The sequence below is a fragment of the Aedes aegypti genome, chromosome 2 (assembly GCF_002204515.2).
Source record: "Aedes aegypti strain LVP_AGWG chromosome 2, AaegL5.0 Primary Assembly, whole genome shotgun sequence".
NCBI lineage: Eukaryota > Metazoa > Arthropoda > Insecta > Diptera > Culicidae > Aedes > Aedes aegypti.
In genome coordinates this window covers 130,289,982-130,313,830 of record NC_035108.1, presented here as the reverse complement: position 1 = coordinate 130,313,830, position 23,849 = coordinate 130,289,982, and the positions used below count along the sequence as shown (strand labels likewise).

General features: G+C 38.1%; 1 protein-coding gene across 2 annotated transcripts in view; it reads right to left on the bottom strand.

Annotated features, from left to right (window-relative positions):
• The window catches only part of LOC5564736 (filamin-B), a 179,042-nt gene extending 157,485 nt beyond the window's left edge, over nt 1-21,557 (bottom strand). The window contains exon 1 of one of the 2 annotated variants that reach the window (XM_021842366.1): nt 21,321-21,557. The gene's annotated coding sequence lies outside the window, so the exon portion shown is untranslated. Of the gene's footprint in view, nt 1-20,774; nt 21,195-21,320 lie in introns of those variants that run through there. The other variant, XM_021842365.1, reaches the window with a different exon arrangement.
• Nucleotides 21,558-23,849: the final 2,292 nt, after the last annotated feature.

Genomic DNA, 23,849 nt, shown 5'->3' with positions numbered 1-23,849 from the left:
TCATTCTTAAAATTCACTGTTGGACAAAAAAAGTCGATATGAATGCACAGAGACCGGACACCCCGGGCTTGAAAGTATAAAAATAAACAAAAATAATGGCGTTTTCAGAATGTTCGTGTCTGCTCCAGGTCATTTTTAAAATATACCTGAACTTTTTGCATTTTTTTATTTAAAAATTTAATCTAATCAATAAACCGACACAGTGTTTTATATTCAGGACAGGGGAATTCATGTGCCATATAATGTTTTCAACTTTAAATACAATATGAAGAGTTGTAATAAGATTTGCAGGGAGCCCTCCCCCCTTTTTTGTACCCTCCCTATTTTTAAAGTATCGCAAATGATGGAATATTTGATATACAGGGGGTTGTCAAAATAACTGGGACAGGCAAAAATTGGGCCAACTTTGGAATGCTGTAACTTTGACAAAAATTGACCGATTTCAATTATTTAAGAAGTAATGGACGGGTCAACTAATCTAGTTTTGAGGTGCATCCACGGAGATGAACTATGACTACTGGATACCGGTGATAATTCGGATTTCCGGAAGCATGTCTTATGCAGTAAAATTATGACGTGTTTTTAGCAAAGGTCTCGAGTAAAAAATCAAAATTTTACTACACATGAAGATAGAAGATCTAATTCTGAAGCGATTGGTCTTCTTCTTTCTTCTTTTCTGGCGCTACGTCCCCACTGGGACAGAGCCTGCTTCTCAGCTTGGTGTTCTTATGAGCACTTCCACAGTTATTAACTGAGAGCTTACTATGCCAATGACCATTTTTGCATGCGTATATCGTGTGGCAGGTACGAAGATACTCTATGCCCTGAGAAGTCGAGAAAATTTCCAACCCGAAAAGATCCTCGACCGGTGGGATTCGAACCCACGACCCTCAGCTTGGTCTTGCTGAATAGCTGCGCCTTTACCGCTACGGCTATCTGGGCCCCTGAAGCGATTGGTGCGCCAAGTATTAATATTGGTCCAGAAACAACCAATATATGGCCATTTCCCCGGAATCGGTGCCGGTAGTGGATCCGAATTGGGATCAAACAATTTATTCACTCAAAATATGTCGCGCAATATTGTTTTCTCCCTAGCTTATCATAAAATACCCTATTATAAGTTGAAAATGAGTCTTGTACAGATTTGGCCACTCATGGCGCCGCCCAGTGCCCCGGGGGAACCTTGCATAGGGGACATTTCGATTTTGACACCAAAGCATATCATGCGACGGCTCATTCTTCATGTCTTGTCGTAAATAGGGCAACTGTAGACTCAAAATGGATAGTTGACTACAGTGACTACTTTCGGGACCACCGGATGTCCCCGAGGGAACCTATAATTAGGGACAATTGAAATTGAACTCCAATACATATCGTGCGACAGTTCATTTTTCATGTCTCGTGCTAAATAGGGCTATTGTAGACCTAAAATTGATAATTGACTACAGTGGCCAATTTTGGGACTACCGGAATTTCCCGGAGGAACTTGTCATTGGGGACATTTCTGTTTTTACACCAAAACATATCATGCGACGGCTCTTTCTTCATGCCTTGTCGTAAATAAAAAAACTGTAGACTCAAAATGGGAATTTAATTGAATTGGCCACTTTTGGGACTACCGGGTGTCCCCTAGGGAACCTATGATTAGGGACAATTCGTCCCCTTAATGCTACAACTAGATAACTCGAAAATCAAAATTTTGAGATGTGCAACTTTGAAAATATAACCGTTTTACAAGGTGAAGGTTATCGCAGAGAATATGATTGGAAAATAAACTTCAACTTATGTATTTTTAATCACACGCTTATGAGCTGTGGATATTTTGCAAACCTAATTGAGAATAATGTTTTGACGTATTGAAGTCAAAAATTTCAAATTTCGAGTTATCTAGTTGTAGCATCAAGGGGACGAATTGGAATTGAGCTCCAATACTCATCGTGCAACGGCTCATTCTTCATGTTTAGTCATGAATAGGTCAACTTTAGACCGAAAATGGATATTTAACTAGAATGGCCACTTTGGGGACCTCCTATAGTTCCCTAAGGAACCTATCACTTTTGGGACCACCGGAATTTCCCGGAGGAATCTGTCATTGAAGACATCACAGTCTCTCTCAGGGATATCCGGTGGTCACAAAAGTGGCCACTGTAGTCAAATATCCACTTAAGGTCTACAATAGCCCTATTTAGCACGAGACATGAAAAATGAACTGTCGCACGATATGTATTGGAGTTCAATATCAATTGTCCCTAATTACAGGTTCCCTCTGGAACATCCGGTGGTCCCGGAAGTAGTCACTGTAGTCAACTATCCATTTTGAGTCTACAGTTGCCCTATTTACGACAAGATATGAAGAATGAGCCGTCGCATAATATGCTTTGGTGTCAAAATCGAAATGTCCCCTATGCAAGGTTCCCCCGGAGCACTGGGCGGCGCCATGAGTGGCCAAATCTGTACAAGACTCATTTTCAACTTATAAAAGGGTATTTTATGATAAGCTAGGGAGAAAACAATATTGCGCGACATATTTTGAGTGAATAAATTGTTTGATCCCAATTCGGAACCACTACCGGCACCGATTCCGGGGATATGGCTATATATTGGTTGTTTCTGGACCAATATTAATACTTGGTGCACCAATCGCTTCAGAATTAGATCTTCTATCTTCATGTGTAGTAAAATTTTGATTTTTTAGCCGAGACCTTTGCTAAAAACACGCCATAATTTTACTGCATAAGACATGCTTCCGGAAATCCGGATTATCACCGGTATCCGGTGGTCATAGTTCATCTCCGTGGATGCACCTCAAAACTAGATTAGTTGACCCGTCCATTACTTCTTAAAGAATTGAAATCGGTCAATTTTTGTCAAAGTTACAGCATTCCAAAGTTGGCCCAATTTTTGCCTGTCCCAGTTATTTTGACAACCCCCTGTATATCAAATATTCCATCATTTGCGATACTTTAAAAATAGGGAGGGTACAAAAGGGGGGAGGGCTCCCTGCAAATCTTATTACAACTCTTCATATTGTATTTAAAGTTGAAAACATTATATGGCACATGAATTCCCCTGTCCTGAATATAAAACACTGTGTCGGTTTATTGATTAGATTAGATTTTTAAATAAAAAATGCAAAAAGTTCAAGTTTATTTTAAAAATGACCTGGAGCAGACACGAACATTCTGAAAACGCCATTATTTTTGTTTATTTTTATACTTTCAAGCCCGGGGTGTCCGCTCTCTGTGCATTCATATCGACTTTTTTTTGTCGAACAGTGAGTAAAGTAAGAAATTTGCTTAAGGAAGCAATTCATTACGACGGATAGGAGAATGAATGTGAGTTTATTAGCTATCATTTAGCTTCATATGGGATTACTTATAGCCCTGCTAGCATCTTCAAAAATCCTAAACCAATCAAAAGGGATTTATTTCTTCAGTAACATCCGTCATTAAGGTTTGAAGAATGAGTTTTCATTATGCTTAGCTTAGCTTAGCTTAGACTGACTACACATATCAATGGTTGCTATTCCGTGATTGACCGAAGTCAGTGAAAATGCACAAAGAATCAACTAGAAGTTTGACTGGGATTGGCCATAATCTTCTTCAGTGTGCATAATTCAGTGCCTCTATTTATACAGGGTCAATAACGGCGCCGGCCACGTCCTTGCAGTCAGGTGGGATTGAGGGAAGGAATGTTAGTGTGTAACCTTTGCTATTTGGAGACCGTGTTTGCCTCTGCATCTCCACAAAGGTTACTGGGAGGGATATTTGTTAATGGGGAGGGTCGTTGGGTCACAGGATTCACTTTGATAAGCGATTAGACCATGATAAATAATTATTTGTGAGATATAAACATGATTATGCCGACACTTGAGGTGACGAACCATTCAAAGTTTGTTGAACAAATACCTAAATGTTACATTCCTAACACTCCTATTCTTATGCCGACACTTACAGTGACGAACCATCCAAAGTTTGTTGAATAAAGTAAACCTTTCGGAAGTCTACACTTGTAGTGTCGAACCATTCAAAGTTTTTTTTAATTACAAAAATAAAGGTAAAAAGAAAGGGGTGTTTTGAAAAAAAAGTTAAATATTAATAATTCATGAATCAGAGTTTATGTCGACACTCACAGTGACGAACCATTCATAGTTTGTTGAAAAATCATATATACATATAAGGACTAATCGAACGCGGCACTTTTTCACTTTACTCGTCCGACGCGCGACATATTTGATCCTGTCCTCATCGCTCGCCCCCGCAGGAGCAAGCGTCAAGGTCGAAGGATCAAACACTTCTAACGAACCAATCACTTTTTCACTCCTAGCAACCGACGCGCGACATGTTTGATCCTGCCCTCATTGCTCACCCCCGCAGGAGCAAGCGTCAAGGTCGAAAGATCAAACACTACTAACGGACCGCGCACTTTTTAACTCCTAGCAACCAACGCGCGACATGTTTGATCCTGCCCTCATCGCTCGCCCCCGCAGGAGCAAGCGTCAAGGTCGAAGGATCAAACACTACTAACGAACCGATCACTTTTTCACTGCTTCACTACCGACGCGCGACATGTTTGATCCTGCCCTCATTGCTCACCCCCGCAGGAGCAAGCGTCAAGGTCGAAGGATCAAACACTACTAACGGACCGCGCACTTTTTCACTCCTAGCAACCAACGCGCGACATGTTTGATCCTGCCCTCATCGCTCGCCCCCGCAGGAGCAAGCGTCAAGGTCGAATGATCAAACACTACTAACGGACCGCGCACTTTTTCACTCCTAGCAACCAACGCGCGACATGTTTGATCCTGCCCTCATCACTCACCCCCGCAGGAGCAAGCGTCAAGGTCGAAGGATCAAACACTACTAACGGACCGCGCACTTTTTAACTCCTAGCAACCAACGCGCGACATGTTTGATCCTGCCCTCATCGCTCGCCCCCGCAGGAGCAAGCGTCAAGGTCGAAGGATCAAACACTACTAACGAACCGATCACTTTTTCACTGCTTCACTACCGACGCGCGACATGTTTGATCCTGCCCTCATCGCTCGCCCCCGCAGGAGCAAGCGTCAAGGTCGAAGGATCAAACACTACTCTTGAAGAATGAGTTTTCATTATGGGATGAAAAGTTGGTATCTACATTTCAGTAGTAACGAGTTCGGAATATTTGTCAAAATTTCTTCATAGTAATATCCATAAAAACCTACATTGTCTTTGAGCTACCTTCAAATCCCCAATGAAAAAGCTGAACATTTTTCAGAACACGATTTTTAGGTTAAGAATAGTAAGCCACCCATCATTCAAAAGATATGGTATCGTAGTAATATCTCCATTTATTTTTAAAAAATGGGGGAATTGCTATTTGAAGATTTTGAGCCCTGTTTGTTGATACCGATTTAAGGCACACCGCGGATCACGACCCGGCTTTGGTTTGGTTTGGCCACATGAACGCGAACGCAACTTTGGCAGCGCGATTACGTTATCGACTCGGCCGTAGTTGTCGTTAAAACGGAGCGCGAAATGGTGACGGACCTTAAACCCACTGCCATGCAATACCTACTACATCAAGCCGGGTGACCATGAGAAAAAAAGTGTTGCAATGAAAACGAAACCACTTTCCTTTTCGAGGCAATCATCTTAAACTTGGTTAGACGGATGGGGCGACGACCGTAGAAGGATTTTGATTGTTACAATCCACGAATTTGACCCAATTCGATAGATGACCAGCCAAATTCCAATCCACACAAGAATTTGTAAGAAGCTTAAAAGCGATGGTGCCATTCATTAGCGAGAGATGAGATAAAGTTACTGCGACTCACATTACACAGATGAACCCGTCTGTTTGCAATGTTGGCGCGCGTTTACGTGCTTGTTGTAGTAGACAGCGTTTCTCAAAGTGGGTTAACTTGCTCCCATGGGAGCGAATTTCATGTCAAAAGGTGCGAAAATGTGAAATAAAAATTGAGTGGTGAAAGATCTGCTAAAGAGAATTTGCAATTTTTTATTTGGCAACTGGCGCAAGTGTATTCATCCAAAAGAGCATTATAACATTTCCTAAGTTATTAAATCAGTAGATCAGATACAATGATTGATTTTCAATTCACTTATATTAAAACATTAAGGGCCGATTTCTTCACCTTCGCTTATGCCGTAAACCATGTTTACCCAGGGTGAAGAAATCGGCCGTAAGCAAGTTGTAAGCACATAACAGTATCAAATATGAAAATAGCAATCATATTATACCAGGGGGTGATCAAAAAAAAATTGCTTCACGGGAACGACAGTCTGAAGAAGTTTGGGAAACACTGCAGTGGACGGCACAAGTAGCAACTTGGTCAATATATGCACGGTCGGTCAAACTCGATATTGACGGACCGTGAGCGTGAGGCCCCAGTGAACGGTGACCAACAACGATACTGCGAAATGTGTGTGAGTTTAGTAACATCGTGCGTGGATAGATATGTTTGGTTGGTCGTTGGGGTGGGATGCTGCAATTGTTGAAACGAGAACGGGAAAGGTATTTCATGGCGCCTAGGTCCATGCATCGGTGACGGTCAGCACCCATACATCAAAGGGCGATCAGAGTTGAAGAGCTGAACAGTGAATTGTATCATTCGTGTTGTGATAATTATGGTTGATGATAACAACAAAGCTGATTTTACGGTTTCGTTTGATTTTTCTTGAAGCTCTGCTAAACGAGATTTCTATGAGTTAATTAGCACAACAATCACTTATTAGGACATAAATTGTACGCATTTCAAATGTAAATGAAATATATCCAGATTGTGCCTATTACAGGTAATTGAATTGAATTTGTTTTATTATATTAGCCATTACATGAAAAAACGATCAAGTGGGTCACCGAATTCCGTGAAAATTTGATATTTTGTTCCTTATCCGAAATAAGAATACTCGTGTTTTTGGATTTTTTGATTAGGGTGACCATTTCCAAAATTGGGTAACCAAAAAATCGCGACTTTGCCATTTTTTTTAATTCATAACATTTGAGCCGCTTGACCGATTTTAAATTGTCTTCGACAAATTGAAAGCTAAAGATTTTGACTTTTTTATGAAAAATATAAAATTTCACAAAAATTGGTTTTAACATGAAAAAATAAATCAAAAATAAACGTTTTCTTGTGATTTCAAGGGCTCAAGACGAAAGAGGCTATTGCTGTTCTGAAGTTCAGAAAATTTTACGTTTACTGTCAAATTTTCAGTGATGTATGTTTTTTAGTTTTTGAGATATAGTTTATTTTGAAAATTAAAAATAAGTCATCAGTCTGCACACACAGTAGGTCTTATCGCATTAGACTTTTATTTTTGAAAAATCATTACTTTTGAACAGCTCAACCGATTTCCAATCTATTTTTTTATGGAATGAAAGCTTAAGATTTCAACTTTTCAGAAAAATATAAAACTCTGAAAAAAAATTGCATGATAAAATATTAAAATTTCCTTAAAATCTTGAAATTTCGAATAAGGAACAAAATATTAAATTTACACGGAATTCGGTGACTCACTAGATCGGTTTTTCATGGAATTACTGTATTAACTGTATAGTATCATCCGCAAAAGTTGCGTACTTATCTCTGAAATTAAAATATTGAAGTGATTTCTTGCTGATATAATCATTTCTCAGAATCCTGTACCGTGCGCAATAGAAATCCGTACACCTAAGAAATGATTTTAAATCCATCCACTTCATACAAAACGCCTACTTTTTGTATGATGTGTATGGATTAAGAGCCTGTACGGATTTCGGTCCCTTACAGTATACAGTTTAAAAACATCTTGGAAGATTTCATTAAATAAGCCTTGGAAAAAATCCTCAACTCAGGAACCGTTTGAGAGATTTTTGTCAAAAATGGCTGAAAAAAAATTACAGGCAATAGTTTTACAAGTAATGCTTGTGAGAATTCAGCGAAAGTTTCTTTAAAATTCTTGTTGAACATCTGTGCAAATTCTGTGAAAATTCCGATTCGAATTTCATGATGAGCCACTACAGGAGATATTTAAAAAATAATTCTAAAAATACAAGCATTTTCTACCATTGTTGATAACTAAAAGACTTTCTTTGTGTGCCTGTCTATCTTTAATTATGGTTAAATTAGTTTCTGGAAGAATTGCTTAAGTAGTTCGAGTAATGATTGAGAGTGTACTTACTGTAGTCGTTTTTTAACGTTATCAAAATAAGTGATTATTATAAATTGGTCGAGAACCCGGCAATCAAATATTTATTTTTACTTCAATAGCATTATCAGTAAAAAAAATCCGAAAAAAATAATTCTAGTTTGTTGTAGCATTTGTTTTTTAAGTACCGTAAAAACCCCGTAAGAATCCATTTGTTGATGGAAAAAGTTGTGAATTGAAAATGATCTGAAACGAGTAGAGTTTTCAAGACCACACTGCCCTTTACTTTCACTTTTCCCATGTGGTATGTAAATTTTATGGACCGCGGGACAAATTTACGTAGAACGGCAGCACAGTGCATCCTCGAATGTGTTATTATTGTTTCAAAACTTACCAATAACAAAATAAATTTACATCATAAACTGGCAAATTTTCAGATTTAGTGATACTTTTAGTAAAAACAATACGAAAAAAGTGTCCATCCATGGGACGGTAGATAATTTTCTGTCGACAACTAGTCAAAAACATTAATTTTATTGTCGCTTAGGAAGAATGCCGCGTTGAATTTTTTGAACTGGTTATAAGCAGTGCTGTAAAACGGTGAACAGAGTCTGTTCATGCACACCAGAAAAATGCTACCGCATCGGTGGTTCATTTTGTGCGATTGCGTTCTTGCTTTCTTTGCTCGCGATCGCCCGAACACATATACTGTAAAGGGCATCGCATCATTTCATTTTGACATGCAATCACGCGTCCGATTCCCTGTGATATTTCTACAATAACACCACATATCGGTCAATTTTCTCAATACTGTCGTACATTAGTTTGTAATCTATCTATTATAATCATAATCCATCCAATTATTCACATAAATAGCTAGGAACGGAAAAAGGAACGGCTGTGAGCAGACTCTGCTCATCCAGCAATCACGCTCTTTTTACATTTGTTTTGTTCTGGTTCTCCGATGCAAAAATCTGTGACCAAATCGGTCGCAGTTGGTTCGTGAGCGTGTGAGCGTGGATCCTGCTTAATATTGGTTCATTTTGCGTAAACGGCATGATTCTTTCCACCACTGGTTATAAGTTATATCAATATGTGATTTAAAATGAGAGGTTTATCATTCTATTTGATTTCAATCTATAGTATAACCAGACTTAGATAAATAAACAACTTATGAATTTCTAAAAAAAAAATATTTTGTTTGTTTGCACCGTATTTCTTAATAAAAATCTAAGGTTCTACGTCACGTTGCGAGTGCGCCGTCTGTTTTGGTGGCGGTACGACAGTAGATTATTTCGTAGATTAATGGTGAAATTTCACCGAAATCACAACAGTTGAAAGATCGACAAGAAATCATCGAATAATCTGTACAGTTGTTAAACATAATCATATGGTAAAAATCGAAAATGATCAGAGCTAGAGATTTTTAATGTGCAGAATCAGGTGATGTTTTCAATATTGAAATTATTAAATTTACCAGGTTTTTAAAGATATATAGAAATTTGTAGACAAATTATATCAACTGGAATAACGGGACAAATAATAATTTGTCACAATAGAAAGTTTATATGTTAAGAATTTTTACCTAAAAATTAGCAGCTCTCAATGTAACTTAACAACTATTTCAATAATTCAAGATTCTTTAATTGGTTCCATAGCTCTTGTTTCAATTTGTCGAGCTGAAAAATTTAGTAAATAGAACGCTCATGGCTTGAGCTTGATTGACCGCCCGTGATTGCGCTTCCAGTACCGCCAGTTCAGCTGAACTTACACAATGAATCAAACAGATGATTGCTTGTGACTAATAGACACTCTCAGTGGCCTCAGTGTATGAGTGCTTGTGATCCTCTATTTTTAGGAAATAATGACGCCTGCCACGTCAGAAAGCAGACAAATGAGGGCAAGGGGGAGGAATTGATGATGGCTCCCAAAGTAGACCGGATATACCCCTACATCGACGAAAAAATTATGTGGGAAGCTGAAGGGCTGCTATAATTTTATAGCAGAGAGGCTTGCTGTTTGGTTAACAGACTGGCTATGTATCAGTCCTAAGGAAAGGCGCGCTATAATTATGGAAGAATGGAAGCGTAGGAAGCGTAACGGTTGTTTTGTCCGTCTGTGGTTCTAGTTAATGCTTTGAACTGTAATAGATCAACTGTGATAGATTAGGAGTGGAAGATAGAAGCTGGGCCTGGGATTGAACCTGTGACCTTTTGCTTACGAAGCATAAGCGGTAGTTGTTAGACCACCAACAAATAAATAGAGGGCTTATACTCAAAAAAAATCTAAAATTCCTGTTGCTTGAGTGAAGTTCAGCGAGAGACGACAATCGATTATTTCTGCAGTTTGTTCAAGTCAATAAGGGGACCCAGATAGCCGTAGCGATAAACGCGCAGCTATTCAGCATGACCATGCTGAGGGTCGTGGGTTCGAATCCCGCTGGTCGATGATCTTTTCGTAAAGGAAATTTTCTTGAATCCCAGGGCATAGAGTATCTTCGTACCTGCCACACGATATACGCATGCAAAAAAGGTCAATCGGCAAAGAAAACTTTCAGTTAATAACTGTGGAAGTGCTTATAAGAACACTAATCTGAGAAGCCGGCTTTGTCCCAGTTGGGACGTAACGCCAGAAAGAAGAAGTCAAGGCAATAAATGAAAGAGTAATAAATTATTTCAATCGGTTTTCAAAATTCAAAGAGACAATCAAAAAGCTAAAATATATGCGTTTTAATGTTTTTTTTTTCGCGACCCACCAAAGATTAACTCACGACACCCCAGGGGGTCGCGACCCACAGTTCGGGAAACTATGCTCTAGTAACCTCTAGTACTCTGGTTTTGGCCGTCGGAAACAGCATCTGCCCCAATGTGTGTTGCAAGCGATGAGGTGTATTCAAAGTCATAAAATATTAGCTTCAGTGAAGTCTCTATAACTTTGTTATTTTCAAACCAATTTTGCCATTTTCATCATTTTTCTTTTCACAACTTAAGCTTGTAGATCCTTAAATTTATTTTTAAGACTTTGAAGGACAAAGTAAAATGTAGTTTTTTACATTTTTTCCTCATTTTACTAAAATATTCAGCTTTGTTTGACCATAACCAAATGAATACTCAACCAATTCGAATCTTCTTATTTGCTTTTAAAGCTAATTTCGTTGGGTTTAATCGGTGGTAGGTCATTTGGCATAAAGTCGTTTGGCATAATGGTCGTTTGGCATAATAGTCGTAGGCATAATGAGTCTGAAACCAAGAATTTCTCAATTTTTCGTTTTTACGTTTCTAATGAATCTTTCTGATGACATCAGGCTTGTTTTAGAGTCAATGAATACAAAATAATACTTTATTCATCAATCATTCGCTCTTGAATAAGTTTAAGTATATTAGGAAAGTTCTTGCTAATTGCATTTTATTATTTATCCAAAAATTACCTTTCTTTAAAATATTATTTCTTCTTTTGAGTTTGACTATTGGAACAAATTTTTGCACTGGAGATTTTTATATATTTAGCACAAATTTACCCTTCTTTTGATTGTTCTATTTTTTTTTTTCTAAATATGATGTAACCATAATAATAGGTATGAGAGCTGTTGATTTAAAATTTCAAAAAAAAAATCTCCCTTAATGCATAGGCTGTTCTTTCGAGCTATATTTTTTAAGTATTTTTTTTTGTTTCCAACTGATTGATAACATTGATCAGCTCAAATTATCAGCGAAAAGAAAAATCAATTACTGCAGTTACTTCAATGGGTTGTGCTACTTTTTTCTGAATGCCAGTTCCCCGAATATCCCGTTTCCCGACTAGCCCACTTCCCCGAAATGTTTTTAGCACTCATAATTGTCGTAACTTTATACATTTCAAGGTGGTGAACGAACTGGCTGTCTAATATGCACCCTTCTTTATTGAATTGGCGATTCTTTCGAGTTTTACCGTCCTCAGCATTTTTGCCAAAATGTGTATAGCCGAGAATGACAGAATACTTCCTTCTTTTGACTGTTTATCGTTCTTTCTTGTCACAACTTTTCGGGGAAACCAGTCATTCGGGGAAAAGTAGCACAATCACTTCGATGATTCTGAACGCACTTTTTTATGTCTTTTCGTTTTTTTATGCCGCAATAATTTTTGGCGTCTATTCCTCTAATGGTTTGATTATAAATTTTGCCTTCTTTCAAAAAAAGGCTGTTCTTTCTGTTTTAAATTTTATTATTTAGTAATGCTAAATGTTAACCATTTTTATATTTTGCTGTTTTATCAATTCTTGCTAGATGTGTTGTTCGAATGGTAATTACTTTAGAACAAGCCAATATTCAACATATACTTTTTTTGGGAAAACGCATGATCTCCCTTCGAGATATGCTGGAAAAATTATTATTTCAATCACAAATTTTCCCTTCTTTCGATAATAGACGATGTTTTTGATGTATAAAATAAGAATTTATATTGAACCGTTGGAAAGTTTTGCCACAAATGTTTTTTTTAAGATGTGTTGTTCATTTGAGCTATGCTGTGGACAGTTTTGCGTTAGAGCTTAAACATTTAAACGTAAAATAATCAGCTCTCGTAAATAGGCTATTTTTGCATTAAGTCGCATTGATAGATCTTTGGATTGAAGCGTTTGATATACTGCAAAAGAAAAAATTATCAAGTTATTTTTATCGTGTGTTACGTCCAAACTGGGACAGAGCTTGATCTGTAGCGAAATATTCTATGAGCGTTCCTTTGATGAATAACTGCGAACTTTCTTTGCCAATTTACTGTTTTCAAATATGTACATCGAAACAAGCTCAAAGATACTCTATGTTCTGAGATGTAGAGACCCGTCACGAGTTTTATTTAGAAATGCTCTCTAATGTCACAACAATATTTAAAATTCTTAGCTTGGAAAATCTCTGAACGAACACCACGCTTGTTTAGAACCTACCATTTTTTTTTTGCTATGGGCTCGGTGGTGTTGATCTGGATAAAAGCTTAAAAAATGTCGATATTTATTTTAATTCAATCATTATGCCAAACGACCATTACGCCAAATGACCATTATGCCAAACGGCTATCATGCCAAACGGCTATCATGCCAAACGACCATTATGCCAAATGACTTTATGCCAAACGACTTTATGCCAAACGACTTTATGCCAAACGACTTTATGCCAAACGACCTTATGCCAAACGACTTTATGCCAAACGGGGTACAATCGTTTAATCAACAATTACTACTCGAAATCATTATTTTAAATTAAAACAGAAACAGACAAATTACTTTCAATGTTTTAGTTCATTATTTATTTAAGTCGCAATTTATTGTCTACCATTAAATTGAAAGTCATATAGCATGTTGGTATAACTACGAAATGAATAGTGCTCAGAATTGTTGCTAAGATCTTTTGAAAGGTATTTCAAATAAGATTAATCAGTTTCAAATGTTGTATTAAGGCTTAACCAGCAAAAAAAAAATTGGTCTTTTTCGTTAAAAATTCAGGTTTTGGACAATTTTTGTTAAACAACTATGTTGTTATTAGCATAATGTAATGTGTAACTAGCATTTTTTGAAGACAACCAAATTATCTTTGAATGCATTTAAAAATATTTGGAATCGGTTGAATATTCATGAAGTTTTTATTGAAATAAGGAAAAGTTGGGAGAAAACTGCTTTCAACTAAGACTTGTTATCAATATTGACAATTTTGGTATCCTACATATTTTTCATAAATTTAACTTTGAATAGAGTGATTAAAGATTAAAAATTAATTTGAAAATAACAAAGTTTCGTAGATTTAAAATTTTACAACTTGAAAATTCTCCTTGAGGTCACTTGCGCCACCTCTGAATCTTAACATTTTTGAAGGGTCTTTGTTTATGTGATTTGAATTCAGAAAAGCACACAAATTTTAAGTTTTGAGAACGTCCGGAAAATAAGTCACACCTTATTGGTTATCAAACCATTCGAAAAAATAAACTCATGGCTTCGTTCTGTTTTATACAAATATAGTGTCTTTAGTATGCGTAAACAACGCTGTTTATTTTTGTTCTTTGCTGAGCTTAATGGGATTGGTACTTCAACCAATTACACCATAAATGAAAAAAAATCACTAGCGTATCGAATTACAGTTAACTCTCCCTTACTCGATATTGAAGGGACCATCGAGTTAGGGAGGTATCGAGTTACAGAACACAAAATCAGTGCAATTGCTATCCAAGGGACCATCGAGTTTGCCATGAAAACCAACTTTTACTATGGTTCTCTAACTCGATATCGAGATACCGAATATCGAGTAAGGGAGAGATAACTGTATTTTGTTCAAAATATAATGTTTAACTTTGTAGCTTAACCCTTTCGGGCCGGCACGGTCATATATGACCACAGTACAAAAAAGGCTGTAAAAAAAGAACCAATGAACAAATGTATATACTGTCTTCGGCAAAGTTGTCCCAAATATATTCTTTTATCAGAGAAAAATATGAAGTATATGCCTTTATGACCTAATTGACAACCTAGAACATCCTGAAGTTTGGAAAATTGAATTATAAGTACATACGAAGCGTGAAATGCTGTTTGTGAACATAAATGATGTTCAGGCTAGATAATACAGAATTACTCTTTTAACAAAAACACTATTTCACTTGCTTTGATATGTCCTGGGATGTTCTAGGACGTCCAAACTGTCCTGAAGCACACTCTTTGAAATCTACAACCGTAACAGTAATTGTTTGGGTTAAAAACAATAACATTACAAATTCAACCTCTGAGAATCTCAAGAGCTATTTCAAGGAACGTTTGGAATATTCCAGGCCCTCCAAATTACCCTGGAGTTCAGAACTTCAGGTCTACACTTGTTACAGTAGTTATTCTCGCTAAACTGAGTGAAGCTATATAATCTACAATGTTTACTGAACCTTGTCACGGATCAAAAGACTACTTCAAGAAACGTTTGAGGTATTCCAGGCCCTCCAAATTACCCTGGAAATCTGAATTTCATGTCTACATTTATTACAGTAGTATTTCTTGCTAAACTGGGTGAAGTTATATAATCTACCATGTTCACTGAACTTTCGCACGTATCAATAGGATGTTTTAAAGAACGTTTGGAGTATTCCGGGCCCTCCAAATTACCCTGGAGTTCAGAACTTCAGGGCTACACTTATTCCAGAAATTTATCTCGCTAAACTGAGTGAATTTATAAAATCTTTCCTGTTCACTAAACCTTCTCATGCATCAATAGGCTGTTTCAAGGAACTTTTGGGATATTATAGGTGCTCCAAATTACCCTGGAGTTCAGAACTTCAGGTCTACACTTATTCCAGTATTTTTTCTTGCTAAACTGAGTAAAGATATATAACTTACCAAGTTTACTGAACCTTGTCACGGATCAATAGGCTAATTCAAGGAACGTTTGGGGTATTCTAGGCCCTCCAAATTACCCTAGTGTTCGTAACTTCAGGTTTACATTTGTTTCAGTAATTTATCTCACTAAACTGAGTGAAGTTATATAATCTAACATGCTCACCAAACCATCTCATGGATCAATAAGCTCTTTCAAGGAACGTTTGGGATATTCCAGGCCCTCCAAATTACCTTGGAGTTCAGAACTTCAGGTCTACCCTTGTTTCAGTAACTTTTCTGGCTAAAATGATCAAAGTTTTCCCTTTGGAACCGGTACGGTCATTTAAGACCGCAGTCGGAAAATGGCTGTATAAAAAGAACCAATGAATAAAATGTACTGTCTTCGGAAAAGTCCTTGCAAATATACTTCCCTGTCAGAGAAAAATTTTTGGTGTATGCCTTAATGTCCTACTTGGCAACCTAGAACATCCTGAGCATGCAGAAGTCTGACAAATAGAATAATTAGCATAAAAGTAGCTTAAAATGCCTTTTGTAAATACAATTGATGTTCGTACTTGGTAATACATCACTATTATGTCAAAAAAACGCTGTTTCACATGCCTTTTCATGTCCTGGGATATTCTACGACGTTCAGACTATCCCGAAGCTCAATTCTCGAAATTTACAGCAGTAGTTGCTTGCGCTAGAAATAATCAGCGATGCCAGATTTCTTTGGAAATCATTCCGTAGACGAAAAGTGATAAGCGGGGGGAGAGATCCCCGGCATTGCAATTCCGTAGATTTCCGTTGGAAAAATCCGTAAATTACCATAGAATAATGAGAATTTCCGTAGCTTTCTGTAGAAAATACACATCTTCCGTAGAATTATCTTTTCGTAATGAAAATATTCTTGACTGCCTTGGGCATAGAATAAAGGGTGTCCACGATGAAATTGCCACACACAAAATTGATTCGCAAAATTCGAGTTTTCATCCGATTGTCATCAAAACTTCAGGGATTGAGAAATAACTATTAAACTTCATTTTACCATTTTACTCGTATTTTATTTACAGTCCATACGTAAATGCCCGCACCTTGGCCTCAACCCCGGCCATAAGATTCTGCACAACCTGTGAATCAATCGTTTTTTGCATGTAAACCCATACTTTCATGGACAACGAAACATATGTGAAGGCCGACTTCAAACAGATCCCCGGCAACCTGTTTTTCACGGCCAAGGATAAGTTCAGCGTTCCCGAACATGTCCGCACTCAGAAGAGGTCCAAATTTGCGAGGAAATTCCTGGTTTGACAAGCCATCTGCACGTGCCTGAAGCGGAGTGCACCTTTCGTGACCTAGGACACGATGAACGGACAAGTGTACATGAAAGAGTGCCTCCAGAAGCGGCTGCTCCCTCTCCTGAAGGCCCACAACGTCCCAACAATCTTCTGGCCGGATTTGGCCTCATGCCACTACTCCAAGGACGTGCTGAAGTGGTATGCGGATAATAAGGTCAATTTCGTGCCGAAAATGTTCAACCCTTCCAACATTCCGCAGCTCCACTCCATCGAGAAGTACTGGGCGATTATGAAGCAGCTCCTTCTTACACACTTAAATTTTTTTGCCGACCTCAGCAAACGGATTGCCGATAATCCAACAGCTTTGATTTCGGTAAAAAAAAATTGCCGAATCTCGGTAAACTTTTTACCAAAAACCAAATTTTTTACCGAGATTTCGGCAAAAATTTTGCCAAGATTCAGCAAATATTTTACCGAGATTTGGCTGTTGGATTCTCAGCAATCCGTTTTACCGAAGTCGATTTCGGAAATTAAGTGTGTAAACGACCTAAGGTAGTGAAGACAGTCGAGGAACTGAAGAAAGTATGGGTTCACATGCAAAAAACGGTTGATTCACAGGTTGTGCAGAATCTCATGGCCGGGGTTAAGGGCAAGGTGCGGGCATTTCCGTATGGACTGTTAATAAAATACGAGAAAAATGGTAAAATGAAGTTTAATAATTATTTCTCAATCCCTGAAAATCGGATGAAAACTCGAATTTTGCGAATCAATTTTGTGTGTGGCAATTTCATCGTGGACACCCTTTATTTTCGTGCCTGCCACACTGTGGAAGTACTCAAAGAACACTAAGCTGAGGAGCAGGCTTTGTCCCAGTGGGTACGTTACGCCAAGAAGAAGAAGAAGAAGAATCTACCAGGTTCACTGAACTTTCCGTGTGATCAAATGGTATTGCTAAATACTTTTGAGATACTCAGGGTCATCCGCAATGCCCTGCAGCAGTCCCTGAAATCTACAGTCGTAGCCTAGTCCGTAACAGCAGTTGTTTTCGCTTACATAACCAATCGAAATCTGTGAACCTGGGGGTCGGCTCTGGTCGCATGGTTTGCTGCTAGGGTTTGATTAACATCAATAAAGAGGAGTAAATATCAATAGAATGATTCGTTTATAAGGATTCAAATTCATCGTTAAACGCATGTACCATGAGCTTCTCAAGAGTGTTACGTCTGTTTGTCTGTGACAGTACAGTAGTGACGCCTCTTCACGGATAGTCGTGTTGCATGATTGCAAAAAAGAAGTAGAGTTCGAGATTTGTATGACGATTACCGGATCTTTTCGTAAAGGAAAGAGTCTTGACTTCCTTGGGCACAGAGCATGGGCGCATGCCTGCCACACGATGTATCCATGCAAAAAGGTCATTAGCTGAGAAAGATCTCAGGTAATAAATGTGGAAGTGCTAAACTAACACTAAGCTGAGAAGCCAGCTTCCTCCCAGTGGGAACGATATGCCAAGAAAAAAGAAGAAGATTCGTCGACAAACACATATATTCAAAACGTGTTTCTACTCGTTTACGCATTTAGACTCTACTGACGTTTTCACAAATTGTTCTCAAACAAAAGGTGAAAAGCAGGGGGGTTGAAAATGGTATATTTTTACGTGACATAATTTATGGATGCTTCCCAATAGATGTCGCTAATTATGACTGGAAACTTTGTCGAATACACCATGTTTCGGAAGTGCTTCGTTTCGTGGTTATTAATTTATTACCACTAAATAGATTATTAGTTAGATAATCTAGAACATTCGAAATGATCTGATAATATTTGCTGAACACTCGGAAGGTTCAGAATATACGGTAGATTACAGTTTATCACCTTGTATGATGAACAAGGTTGTTATTACAAGCATAGACTTCAAGTTATGAACTCAAGAGCAGTTTGGAAGACCTAGCACCTCCCAAAAAATATTTGACATCATTTCTTGTTATGTTTAGCATTTTGAGCGCCAAAACTATTGGCGTTCAAAAAACTGTATAATAGTTATTGGAAAAAATCAGGCCCCAAAGGGTTAAGCTATTACAAAGTTTTTGTTAAATCTTTTATTACTTCAATCAAAAGCATTTCTCGGATCTTGTATTTTCATAACATCGTAGAAAAGTAGTTCATGGATGTACATAAAAAACAATTTCGATTCCTAGTGGATTGTGAGTTACTGTTTTGATAAGTGCTTCAGGTTACACCTGACATTCAGATTCACCTCAACAAAAAATAAATTAAAATCAGCCAATGTAATTTTCAGTAACGTTTTGATTTTAGACCCGATCACATTCTATTACACAGGATTTTCAACAACACTTCTTTCAAAATGTGAAACTATCACTCAAGGCAAATGATTACAAATCCGTTGTTAACAAATTGACGAAATTTGTCGCACATCGATACCTTTTACCTCAGCGGTCAATGATGGCCGAATTGTAACGTCGTTCTAACGTTCTAATATGTGCACATTTTTTTCTGGCAGATTTATCTTTTGCAAAGATTAAAATGGGCACAAGTTCGCGAAAAAATGTTTCCTTTAAGGTTTGTACCCCGTTTTAAAACAAATATTATAAATATCATGGAACTTCGAATGCTTTCCAATTAAGGGACTTGCACTTCAAATATTACAGTAATATATTGAGATTTGGAAAATTATGGCTATTTTTTGTTTTTATACCTAAAACAATTAAAACCTCATTCAATTTTTAAGTAAAGGCGTTTTGAGGTCTATCATAAGGAAGGATGCTTTGAAGTGTATCAGTTTGCTTGGAAACAATTTTTGGCCCTTAGAGGGGCTATGTTCGAATCAGCAGGGCAAAAGTTCGACCCATTATTTTATCTCACGGAAATAATTGAAAATAGCCTAAAATCAACAAGTAACTTTCAATTTTGGCAAAACAAAAACTGATCGTGCGAAAGAAGTTACCAAAAATTCACCTTTTTTCTTAGTTCTGCAAAAAACTGCTTTTATTTTGGGTATATCAATAAATATTGTTTATTCCTCTAAGGTTGACTTTTGCCCCACCTCTCTCTACTTATTTATTTTATAAAGATCGGCTTTTATTACGTTTGAATAATTTAATTGTACCCATATTTGTGATAAGACTGATGTTAGTAAAATGATACGGTATTATATATACTGTTATGCTGTACATAGGGTGAAGAGTTACTTGGGCACTTTCATAATTCACTTTGGCATGAGGAGTTTTTCTCGGTCGAATTGTGTAAAACTTTGATTTAAGAAGCACTTCAATACGACGCATCTTGTGACAAAATATGCGCTCAGTAGCTGTTAAAAACCCCTATTGCCAATACCTGGTACCCCCGTTGGTTTGACCACATTTAATCTGAACACTTTTTAATTTGTACCCCGCTAATTTACACATCGTTCAGATTAAAAATGGTTCCAACGTCATTCAGCTCATGGAACGGAGTAAAGTGGAATGGAACGCTGTGGAACCGAAAGCAGAATCAAAACAAAACAGCCAAAAAGGTAACCAGAAATACGATTTTCTGTTGTTCGTAGGGTGACTAGAAGTTCAAATTAAAAATGAACCCCGATGGTTTGCATGATTAGCGGGGGTGCACGGTAATAGAATCTGCCTCTTTCTTGGTAAAATCATTAGCAGCCGGCTCATCGAGCAAAACGATAAAAAAGCCTGTTTTAGAAGTCATATAAACATGTTTTCATCTGAATATAATTTGCATACGATATTACATAAAATACTTCATGTTATTATCAATGATTTTTGCCCATGCATTCAATTTTAGATACGAGATTTTCGTTTCTTTCTTCATCAGGCCTATGAACTGTTGCGTAATTTTCGCATTCACGTTTACATAAACTCTTTTCCTACTTTTTGTCACCAGTATACCCCGCTACGCCATAACTTGATCCTAAACTTATGAAATGACACCGATAGGAAAACCAGAAAAAAAGCAAATTAATGTTCATTGATCTGTCAGGTCGCTTTTTGCTGCCCGGATCGTACTTACGCCCAGCACAGATTCAACACTGTCGTGCAGTTGCAGCTCTCTTGCTGTACACCTTAACTGTTTTTGCACTTGAATCGATTGCTCCCACCTGAGCAGCTTCGAATTGCCCAGTCACGAACAAAACATATTTTCCTCAATGGCACTTCCCCTTATAGAATGAGACCAAACGTACACTAGCTACACTATCACAGCTCGACGAATTAAGCGAACTATGCGAGCATGGGTGGTGTTTCAAGAACAAACTGCGCGATATTTTCGTTATTTATTGGCTCGCCTTCTCAGAGGCATTCGCGGCTCGTAGCTTGACATCACGCCCAAATCTCTTCAAATGTCGTTCGCCGTCGTCATCGTTGGCATTCGTTCGCGAGCACTGATTTGCATAAATATGTAACCATTCGTTTGTTATTCTTCAATTCGCAGAACAGAAATTCATTTCCACAATCACCTTGCTTTTCCACCCCCGCACATCCACTAATCGCGATTTAAAAAAATCACGTCGATCTACGTTGCTGCTGATGTCACACACAGAGAGAGTGAAAAACACACCTGGCACACAAATGGTCGGAAAGATTAAAGTTTTCCTCATTTCGCATAATACTTTCCGACCGGGTCCGATGTCATTGTGAATACAATCGTCGAAAAAAGTGGTCTCCCAGGCAGAGGAAAATCAGAAAAACCCGTTCCCGATGCAACGGCCTGTGGACACTTTTCCTCCAGCAAGAAACTGCAAATCACACTACCGCACTCAAAAAAAAAACATCACTTCATTCCTTGAGCTGCTCGCCGTGTCGAGACTTTTCTGAGTCATCTTTCCATATAGATCCATCGTTCCGAGACTTAGAGCCCCCTTTGCCCGCTCATTGGCGGGAAAGAGACATCCAACTCACCTGTAGAGACTAAATACAAAAAATAACCGACCAAAACAGAGAACAGAACAAACACGAACGATTGCTACTCTGTGGAATTAGATATCGTACTCTCGGAAACTTCGCGCAACTACACTGTCTCACTGTCAAACGCGAACTAAACGGCCGACGATGAGTTACAACAAAGAAATAATACGACGAGATTGCGACTGTCCGCTTTAGGGTGTGCGCGGAAAGGTTAGTATTGGAGCTCGAGCTATGCTGACACTGTGGCGTAGGAATGCCTGCGGACAGTGTTTCTCCAAGAGTGCGATCAATAGTAAATCCATGAGGGGACAGAAGCGAAACGGTGTAAGTATGTAAAACAGATTTCAAGATAATAACCATTAACTGTCATTGGATGTCTAGTTTATTGAGAAGCATTGACATTTATGAAGATGTTCTCCGCTTCGGAGTTATTCCGGTGTATCACTGAATCAAATCAATGCGCCTGATTGCCTTCGTGCTGTGCGTACAAATCTCTCTGCTCTTGGAAGTTATTAAGAACTACCTGTAGCAGTTAAAAATACTTCTCAGTGCTAAAAAACAGTACTTTTTAGTACAATTTTTCTGCTATTTGATCCCTTTACAATCCTTGTTTGAACCCGCGCCTACGATTTTACGTTGGACCCGTTAGTGAAAGCTAGTGGTGGTAATCCTTTTTGGACACCATTTTAAGAAAAACCTCTTGAAAGGTCACGTCTTCTTTTGTTTATTCACTAAACATAGTTGCAACTACAAACAAAATAAGGGCGAAGCTCTGAATTCACAACTTCCTTCCAAAAAAGTGAGGTTTAAAGCTGTCACTTAATGTGGCAAGAATGGAAGAAAGGTCGGAATGCGAACTTTCTTCCAAGGGTGAACTGGATAATGTTGATAATTGATCCATTAGGGAAATCAAGGTCTCCTTCCAAATCGCAAAGAAAAGAGACTGTCGCGTTTTGCCGGAAACTCTTAAAGATTGCAAACATCTTCTCAAACATCTTGAAGAGAAATAGCACACATTTTTTACTTATGACGACAAAACTGAACGTTTATTCAAAGCCGTCTTGAAAGATCCCTCAAGTGACTATAAGTCACCTGAAGAGATCAAAAAGGGAATAATTGATTTACTTGGATTTTCCCCAGTCCAAGTAATCATTATAAAAAACAGAACGCAATCTGGCATTGTTCGGAAAGGGCTTCCTCAAGAATATTATTAAGTTCACTTTAACAGAAAAGATCTAAATAATATAGAAGCTTTAGAAAAATCTGGACTTATGTTCAATGTCTGTGTGACATGGAAACGTTTCCAGAAACCTGGAGGAATTCACCAGAACCCCACTCAGTGCCGTCGGTGCCAAAAGTGGGGTCATGGAACAAAACATTGCCGCATGGATGCTAAATTCATTATTTGCGGAGGCTCTTTTTACGCTATCCAGATATTGACAAGTTCATATGCGCAAATTGCGCGGTCAATCATAAGTCTAACTTTCGGGCTTGCCCTTCGCGTAGGCAAGTCATCGAGGCTCGCGCGAGGCAGATGAATGGTAATGACCGTTACCATAACGGTCGTTTCTGGAATTCCCTGGTAGAGTCTCGAATAATGCTTATTTTTTCGGTTAACGATTGCCTCATAATGTGGATTATAATCATGCTCATTCACAAATCAATTTTATTCCGCTGGATAGCCATTCGAATTTTTTTAATTTCGAATGGATCTACCCAAGGAAAATCCTTTGCCGATATCGTAGCAGGTAATTTGAACTCCTCTCCTTTAGTGTCCTTTAGTAACCGTTGTGGGCCTTGTGGCCGTGCGGTTAGTGTCGTCAGGCACTTGAGCGCATCGTGTCATGGGGTGTGGCCAGCCCTGTCGTCCTGCTTAGTCGCGCTTAGTCGACGACTAAGAAGCTTTTCTCAGATTTTTTTTTCTTAACGCCCTTTGGGAAATCAGTTTTCAAGCTGTATCATCGACCTCAATTAATTTAACTTTGTTGCATGTAGATCAGGTGCAACTAAACGCCCTGTGTAACATCAATCGAAATTGTCAAGCTATATCAACGCCCTGGAGTGATTTGACTTTGTCTTAATTAGATCAGTTGTATTTAACGCCCTGTAGGATATCATAGAAATATTACAAGCTATATTAACGCCCTGGAGTAGTTTGACTTTATTCTAAATAGATCGAGTA